Source organism: Squalius cephalus (assembly GCF_949319135.1).
Source record: "Squalius cephalus genome assembly, chromosome: 7".
NCBI classification, from domain to species: domain Eukaryota; kingdom Metazoa; phylum Chordata; class Actinopteri; order Cypriniformes; family Leuciscidae; genus Squalius; species Squalius cephalus.
This window is the reverse complement of record NC_137128.1, coordinates 22364997-22375484: the sequence shown is the minus strand read 5'-3', so window position 1 is coordinate 22375484 and position 10488 is coordinate 22364997.

Below are 10488 nucleotides of genomic sequence, written 5' to 3'. Positions count from 1 at the left end.
CTTATTACAATTCCCGCCTCTATATCAGTGCATTCTCATGCTCATAGGAGATATGATAACAGGAACCAGCCATGACGTCTATCACAACATGATATCACTATCACAACAGTATTGAGGACAAATTAACTAGGGGCAGCAGAAGTGGAAAAAGTACACAACTTCCTTACTTGAATAAAAGTACAGATACTACTGGTCAAATATTACTCTGTTACAAGTAATAGTTGTAAAGACTTCAGTAAAAGTACATAAGTTCTTGTTTTTAAAAGTACTTGAGTAGCCTGTAAAAAGTAAATATCGTTGCATTGTTACAGTACCTTATGCCTCTGAAGCATCCTATGCACCGACCAGATAGTAGTATCTGTGGAATTAAGAGCTTTTAGAATGTTACAAAACCTATAGGAATTAAACAACTGAATTGACAAAAAAAAGACAGCCATATTCATCTAAAAACACTCCTACCACCCCAACAAAAGAAGTACACATCTATGTGTATCCATTCATGCACATCAAGGGGTCTGTAAATATAGACTCGTCAGAAGAAGAAAAAACCCAGCTGCACAACCATAGCTGTAAACTTCCCAACAGCAATACCGCTTTAACAGCAAAGCAGAAATACTAATTTGCCATGAAGACAAAACTTTCAAACCATTAGTGACAACGATACTGTCTCTCACAGATCACTGGTAGAGAGAAATCTGTCTAATCGCCGAACTTCACGACACGTGACCCTACAAGAGCGATTACTGGTAGACTGTCTGACACCTGCAAAAGTCCAATCACGTTTTAGAGACGAAAAAAAATCATGCCCTGACTAACTACTTTCTACTCAAGGACCTTGACAGAAATGTAGTGGTGTAAAAAGTACGATATTTGTCTTTCAAATGTTGTGAAATTAAAGTAACAAGTTTCCAGAAAAAAATAATACTCAAGGAAAGTGCAGATACTCGAGTAAATGTACTTCGTTACTGTCCACCTCTGACCAGGGGTTAGCATCGTGCAGTTTGTTACAGATGTAGTCCTGGCTCATTTGTTGCCCTAGAGATGAAATAAGTCATGACAAAGAGGGCAAAAAAATATATGGAAAAAATATAAAATTTTGTACACTGGGGGTAAAAGTTAGATTAAATTAGATTTCTTCTAGTAAAGACAATTTTTGATATCAGGAATTATATTTCCACTAGTCAAATTTTATTCTTGATAACAACATTGACGTCATCACTCGCAGAAATACGAATTTGTGATAACATGAATTAAATTTCAACTAGTACAAACTATAATTCTTAATATCTGTAATTGTATTTTCACTAAAATCAAAAATCCAATCCCTGATATCAAGAATTAGCATTTTATCTAGTGAAAACTGAATTGTTGATATCAAGAATTCATATCCCGCGAATGATTAAAAGTCAAAACGGCTTGCCATAGATTGTCACTAGTGAATGACAACGTTAATTTCTGATATCACGAATGTGATTTTTACTAATTAGAGAGCCATTTTAGATTTCTGGAATTGCTCTCATAATGATTGATATTAGAAATACATTTTCAGATATCAGAAATAACAAATGTAACATGTTGAAATACATTTACAGATATCCAGAAGTAACATTTCAACTAGTGAAAATTGAGTTTTTGATATCAGGAATTTATATGTTTTTACTAGTAACCATGTAATTGTGTTTTACAAGTAAGAATTGTATATCTGATATGTGAAATTGGAATTTCAACTAGTAAGAAATCAATTATTGATATCAACAATTGAATTTGAATGGCAGCCTATGGTGACATTTAACTGAAAATAGTACAATTACAGACATCAAGAATTAAAAATTTTCCTGGTGGAAATGTAATTCCTGATATAAAAAATTGCCATTGTTACTAGTAGAAATCCTAATTCCTGATATCAATAATTAGCAGTTTTACTAGTGATAATTGAATTGTTGATATCAAGAATTCATATCCTGCGAATTAATAAAGGTAAAAACGGCTTGCCATAGCAAGATGAAGCAGCTACCAGCATTTAAAACACAGCAGAGCGAGAAACGAGCGCAACGGTCAAATACGTCCATCAAGTGTTTCCATTGGAAAACTGTGGAAAAGTAGTGCAGTGAAAATGCAAAAGCGTGTTTTGAATGAATTAATTCATCAGTGCATTCAACACAATTCTGGATTTTCATACGCAAGTAGAATGATCATAAAGGAATTCACTCTCACATTTAAATGCAGGTTTCTCTCCAGAAATTGCTATGTGTACCAAGGTTATTAGTGTTAACTAAAATCACGAAAACTAAAACAATCAATGAAGACTTTCTTTTTTCTTTTTCTTTTTTAAGCCTATGTGTGAAGGTATTCCACGCATGGTCACAGTTAAATGCAAATTTTCCCTAGATTTAAAGCAGGATTTTATTATTATTATTTACTATTTTTGTAAATTACCCGAGTAAATATGAGTCTTACCTGGTCACCCCTGAAAAAAAGATCAGTAACTCTTTATTTTAAAGTGACATAGTTACACGTTACTACATGTATTACTTGTAATTATGCTTCAATTATCTGTTATTACTAGTAAATAACCCTAAACCAAACCCTAACCGTAACTTTATAGTACTCTGTAGTAAATGTAGTTAATTAATATTGCTCCGCACTTATTTGAGTAATTATGTCACCTTAAAATAAAGTGTAATCAAAAGTTCTGGCTACTCCCCTGGTTTGAGCTTCAAGGAACCCGGGTCTCTTCACCGTAAAAAATGATTTTATGTCAAAGTAAATAAAACAGGAAAAATCATGTATCTTTTGCTAAGAATCATTTTGTAAAAATGAAAACTTTAGTATATTAAGTAAATCCTAATTATATACTCATTTTTTACTTGTAAATATTAGACATCCAACAGACAAGTAAAATTGACTTCTGACTCTCTGGCATATTTACATGCATTAATTAAGTACTTGAAGCAAATTTAAAAAAATCTAGTAAAATTTAGTCCTTGAAGAAATGAATCTGCGCATGCGCAGAAAGAACACACGCGATGATTGAGGGATTTCCAATCTCCACTCCAACGGCTCTCGACAGGTAAGCAACAGTAAAAAACTGCATTATATTACGGATTTATAATGATTTTTTGATTAATTCAACGATTGTCTTATCACTTCATTCTATACATTTGAAAAGTTTAGTGTTCTTAAGTTTAGAGACGTGCTCCAGAAAAAAGTTCACGGAGAGGCAGAGGCACCCTGTTTATTTTCTTTCTTTTACAAAAGCACAATGTTTTATTTCGATTGAAAGTGGAAAAAGTGGACATTTAACAGTTTATTTTTTTCATATTTCTTAAGTCTGTAATCTTTATGACCAAAAATGACGGAGTATTTTAAGTCTAATTTGCTGCTATGTGAAAAAAAAAATCGAGCAAAACGCGCGGGCGCTTTTGCCGACTTAAGAGGGTTAATGACGAGTTAGCTTTGTAGCCATATTTTTTTCTCAGTTTTAAACTTTACGTTTTACACGATTTATCAGTAATTACGCCTAAAAACCATAAATAGCCTATGTCACTTAAATCATGATCTTTTTGTTTAATATTTGTTATTTTGTGTGCAATTTTCTTTATAGATGACAAATATTGGCCACGAATTAACAATAGGCCTAAGTGAGAAGTTCTCGTTCTCTCATCGTGCACAATGTAATTCATTCCCTCATTCATTTGCTAAATCGTGCATACTATCTATTAAATGGTCCCTGCTTCTAAATCGTGACCACGTTGTAAATGACAATAATTCGTACTCCCAAATTCCTAATTCGTAGCCTTGATATCTGCATGCTGTGTGTCACATGTTAGCATTAATGTGTGTAAATGACTATGAGAGTAAGGTCATGCAGGATGTTTTTAATGATTTGGTATAAATTAAATGAATAATGTGAATGCAAATTAATCAACTTTTAATTTAAAAGTATTTGCTGTTTACTGATTATTGTTTTTTTCTCTCTCTCTTTTCTTAATTTCAGGATATTTCTCAAATGCATTCAGCCCTTTGTGCCTCCGTTGCTGTAAACCGGTTGAGAGGGACAAAGAGAGAGACCGAACACACTGAATTGTTATTATTGTCATTATAGGTTTCTGTAGATGCTTATTTCTTAATAAATTACTCTTAACTGCACATTGTCACAGTATTATTTTGTCACATTATAAGAGTAACATTTAATTTAATTTAAAATAATTACCAGCACTGCATAAAACAAGTAAAATGTATTTAAAATATCAAGTGCTTTTACTTAATTATATTAATTATATCAGATTTGTAAGTAAAAATTACTCAATATAATTTAACAGGCCAAGTTATATGTACTTATTCACTTTGTGAATTTTACTCGGCTTAGTTAAGTAGATTTACTTAATTTCCATCAATGTGAAATTTACTTGAAAAATATTCGTGCAAAAAAAATAAAAATTGAGTAAATTCTACTATTGTTTTTCTCAGAGAACATGGGAAGTTAATTTACACTAATTGTTACGTAAACATCCATTAGCTTTTTTTTCTGTATTTCTCAGGAAGGGAAATCTAAAGCGTGTTAAGAAGACACAAACAGGGCAGAGTTCTAAAGAAAGAGGTATTGGCTTTTAACTGAGGAATATGCAGGTAAATCTCATTGGTTTTGCATGACACACATATGCCTTTGTGGTTGCAATGCAATAAACTGCATTATTGATATATCTGATAACCTGTGTGAAGCGCTACCTAACTTTAGTACCTAGCACGAGCACAGGCTTTGAGCCAGCTGGACTGAAAAATGGTCACTCTAGTCCATGAACAGAGTGGTTGTGTGCTATAAATAAAGCATGTTATGAACTATAATAAGAATGTTAACCTACTGAGTGTGCACTGGGTGAATGCTGACTGTACTAATGCCTGAAGTGATCATGTACTACTCGCACACTGTGATTGTTCAACTTTCATTAGAACATATCAGCACGTTAAAACTAAAGGGGAATATAAAAAGTCATTGATAGAATTATAAGGTCTATGTACATCATTTTTTTCTTTGGCTACATATATCATAAATGAGATTTAAATAATTTTAGTCAGGGTGGAGGCCATATTATATTTGAATGAAAATTAGACAGTGAGGGAGTTTCATTGTCTGGTTTCACTTTATTTTGATGGTCCCTTTAACTCATTTTGTTGACTATAAGTAATGTTGCACCTATACATGTCTACTAACTCTCTATTAGAGTGTTAGTAGAGTATTAGTAGACTGGAAGGGTTAGGGTCAGAATAAGTTGGCATGTAATTGCTTATAGTCAGTAGAATGTCTTTTAGAGGACCAACACAAGTAGGCCTATAGCAGATATTAAAGGGGTAGTTCACTTTGAAATTAAATTTTGGTATGTTTTAGCTTACCTCAAGGGCATCCAAGATGTAGGTGTCTTTTTTTCCGCAGTAGTTTCAGTTTTGATATTTTTAGGTCAAACCATTCTTGTCTGTCAGTCATTTAATGTCTGTGGTCACTGTCACAAAGAGCATGCACAGAGTCCAAATTAAAACAATTCCCCATCGTCCAAATTAAACAATTCCCCATCGTAAGTACACATTGATGGCCTAAGACACAAAACGAGCGGTTTGTGTCAGAAAACGAACAGTATTTATATCGTTTTTACCTCTTATACACAGCCACGTCCAAGTGATCTGAGGGCGCGCGCGCATCCTGCTGTGTGACGTGTACGCAGACTGGTGCATAGATATATACACTAGATGTCGCCTTGTCTACGGCAGTTCATTGGAACAAATGTTTTTAAGGCGACATCTAGTGTATATATCTATGCACCAGTCTGTGAACTTGTTCGGGCAGTTGTTCTTGCTTCTGAGGCACAGGACGCTGGAGAACATGATCAACATGGTTTTAGACAAACTCATGCAGCTCGCGTGCCACTTTCAAAAAGAGCAAACAAACCAAATACTAAGATATTTTGCCATTCATGTTGTTTTTATAATCATGAAACAAGCCTTTTTAAACGTTTAACATTCATTTATTTTCTATTTTAACTTTTTAATGTTTTAATTTATTTAGTTGCCAGCCACCACCAGCGTTTTTGGTCATTTTTAAAAAGATCAACACTCCCAAAGCTTGCATAGTGCTATATAACCACTTCCTGGGTCAACATTTAACGCTGTCACATTAGGCGGCAGGCCGTTTTGATTTATAATATGCTGTTTATTGTTGATGATCGCATTATTTTTCATTCGCAGCATACTAACGAGATCGTTTGTTTCGGCTTCTTTTTTGCCTGTTTTGATCTGGAGATGCTGTACTCGTTGAGAAGATGTCATAGCGCCCTCTAGCGTATTGCAGAGAAAACATGGAAAGCCGTAAAAACTCGTCAGTTTTCTCACAAATGACGAGAACTCGTCAATGGCAGGGAAAGAGTTTAACATTCAGTGTTTTGTCTGAATAATCGATGAAGGCACACAAAGCCTGTATGTCTTTCCCTCACCTTGTTTTCATCTATCAATTAAATACAGTGCCTTCCAAGCATGTTTTGTATGCTGTATGTACCATTGTAGCCTGCTGTATGTACCATTGTAGCCTACCGTATATTTTTTATGTCTATTTCTTCAACTTTTTAATCCGCATATCAAACATAGAAACTTCTTTTGAGCTCCTGTTTTGTAGGCCTATAAGTCTTAGTAATGCTCAGGCATATAGCATGGCTTGCAACCTTTAACCGCTCCACATATGTGCAGTGATATGGCAAGCATTTTTCAAATATAATTGATCATTTGTTTATCATGCCCCTACTAATCTAAATACTAATTTTACTGTCAACTGAAATGCATGAAAGAAACTATTGCATATAACAAATATTGATTATTCAATATCTCAGTGAGAAGCAGCTCTTTGTATTTCCCAGGACATGGTGAGGGTGGAAACACAGTTTGAGAGGTAATATTATGCCACATTCTTTTATGTTTTAAAAGTATGAAAGTAAAATATTCAATGACATTTGGCTGAAACTTTAAACTATGCATTTCTGATAGGCCCACTGTCTTTCCAATACAACCACCCTGTTCTTTGTCTTAGTGTGCAGTCTTTAATCTGCAGGGACATAAGCAGCTCAAGAGCCTTGTGGGGATCACATGGGGGTCAGATGATCGACTGCAAAGACCCGCCTGATGTTCCTCATTTGGGAGTCACCCTCATGGTCTTCGCTGTCAAAAGTAGCCCACTTAAAATGTTTAATGTTAAAATGCTTCTATGTTTAGGTTCAAACAAGGTCTTTGTGTCCACGTGTGCTTTTTTGCAAAAAAAAAAAAAAACCTCTAAGTCCAACTCTTTGGACAAGACATAGTAAACAGTTGCAAAATCACTACTGCTACGTCCGTATCGTATTCAGGTCCAAGTGCTCACAGGGGACCCAGGGTGGAATGTGACCCACGGTCGTTTCCCGATCCCAACCTATCACCCTCCAGTCGCTCTTCACTGTCCTTTCTGAATAAAGGTAAAAGGCTCAAAAATATAGTCATAAAATAATTCACACAGTTCAACCATAATGACACAAAATGACAGCACACTTTATTGGATAACAACAACAACAAACAGAAGAATTTATACAATAACTACACTATACACTACGCTCAAAATAAATGAAAATATATAATATATACAGTACAGGCCAAAAGTTTGGACACATTACTATTTTTAATGTTTTTGAAAGAAGTTTCTTCTGCTCATCAAGCCTGCATTTATTTGATCAAAAAAACAGAAAAAATGTAATATTGTGATATATTATTACAATTTAAAATAATTGGTTTTCAATTTATTATACTTTAAATTATCATTTATTTCGGTGATGCAAAGCTGAATTTTCAGGATCATTACTCCAATCTATCAAATGATCCTTTAGAAATCATTCTAATATGATGATTCATTATCAAAGTTGGAAACAGTTCTGCTGCTTAATATTTTTTCATAACCTGTGATACTTTTTTAGGATACTTTGATGAATAAAAAAAAGAAAAAGAAAAGAAAAAAAAAGAAGCAAATGTTTTCAAGATAGAAATCTTTTATAACAACAATATACACTACTGGTCAGTAATTTGAGGTCAGTAATTTTTTTCTTTATTTTTTTTTAAATAAATCAATAATTTTATTCAGCAAGGATGTGTTAAATTGATAAAAAATGATAATAAAGAAGATTTATATTAAAAAAAAAAAATTATTTTGAATAAATGCAGTTCTTTTTAACCTTTTATTCATCAAATATATTAGGCAGCAGAACTGTTTCCAACACTCATAATGAATCAGAACATTAGAATGATTTCTAAAGGATCATGTGATAGACTGGATGTCACATGTGACACTGAAGACTGGAGTAATGATCCTGAAAATTCAGCTTTGCATCACCGAAATAAATGATAATTTAAAGTATAATAAATTGAAAACCAATTATTTTAAATTGTAATAATATATCACAATATTACATTTTTTTCTGTATTTTTGATCAAATAAATGCAGGCTTGATGAGCAGAAGAAACTTCTTTCAAAAACATTAAAAATAGTAATGTGTCCAAACTTTTGGCCTGTACTGTATATTTAAAATATAATAAACTAAATGCAATATTATATATATATAATATATAATATATATATATATATATATATATATATATATATATATATATATATAATATTGCATTTAGTTTATTATATTTTAAATATACAATATAATATATAAGCCTGCCTAATATATAGCCTATATATTAATATATATTAATATAGCTTAATATATAAGCCTACAATATAATATATAATATATATATATATATATATATATATATATATATATATATATAAATATATATATATATATATAATATATATATATATGTATATATATATTGTATATATATATTGTGTGTGTATATATATATATATATATATATATATATATATATATATATATATATAATTATTTATCAAAAATGATAAAGAATAAATAGTAAAAAGTGTACTGTTAATTAAGTTGTGCATTAAGTTAGTAAACATTAAACGGACATTAGTTACATCTAAACAATCCATTGTAATAAAATGAACATTTATTGTATAAACTTCTTCTAAACGTAAAAAACATCTTTTTAAACGGGATTAAAAAAAACTTGCTTGCTCGATAATTGAAAGCCATCTTTCATTTTGAAATTCTATTTTAATTATGCAAAATTAATGGAAAAAAAGCAGTTTAAAATAAAGACAAAAAGCATTTGTTCACATTCTGGTGTTACACATCTGTGGATCATGTTCATAGTTAATGTGATAAACTACACCTATGGTTAGTTTGGTCCCAAGGTGATTTTAGTGGATGTATCAGTTAAAAGGCTAAGTGAGTATAAAAGGCTAAGTGACATGAGTTGTAAGAAAAGTTCTTGCAGAATTTGTTTACTTGTTCTGTAGGAACCAGCACTGGTTAGTGTTTTCTCAGGGCTTGTCAGATTACACGCGTGAATCTTTCGTACACATTCACCTTCCATGATACATTTTTCAAGAGATCCACATCTTTGGATTGACACAGTGAAGTTACTGTGAAGATAGAAAAAAACCTACATCTTAAACAAACACTTTTGTTAAGTTAACATTGGGAGTTTTACTGTAATCTCATCATGTTTGCATGTACACACACATTTATGAAAATAAGGGATTGCTGCGGGGAAGGGTGGCTCACATTCCATTTACAGCTGAAAACGTCCTCTGAACTATGAAGCTTTATACCTAAAAAAAATCACATAGGCCTACCATATATCACTTTCACTAATCCCCATCCGTTAAGGTGTTAAACCACTCATCTCTTGGTTTATAATTGATTTATTGTTGGTAATATTGTCTAGATTCTATGAAGAGTGCCTCAGCATTTTGTATTTGTAATTTTTTTATTTTTTTTTAAACAATAAACTGTACTTAGGCTGGTACTGGCAAAGGAGCAGAACATTCTTAAAGTCAGTCCAAGAGTGAAGGAGTTATTTCCTGGCAGTGTGGAAACTATGTGCTGTTCAAAAGCACATTCAGCAAAGCTCTAGTCTAGACTGACCATGTTCCTTCATTTTTCATATTAATATGTCATAATGATGTGCCTGAAATTCTAAAATAATGAGGTCTGCAGGAATTTCCATTCAATAAATCATCTAATTTGATGAACTCTCTCTTTGCAATTCATGCCAATAAGGATTTCAAACTGCAAATTGCCACATTATTTAGTTATAATACAAGTTCGTAGAAAAATTGGTTTGACAAAGCCTTGTCTGAAAGTTTTATAAGCTTCCTAGCATGTTTTATCATGTTGTTAGCATGTCTTAGCATGTGTCTAGCATTATTTCACATTTTGTTACCAGGTTTTAGTAAATTTCAAGCATGAATTAGCATGTTTTAGCACATTGCTAGCATGTTTTAACAGATTGCTAGCATTTTATATCATGTTGTAAGTTTCTTCACTCATTCTTTGTCCGGAATGA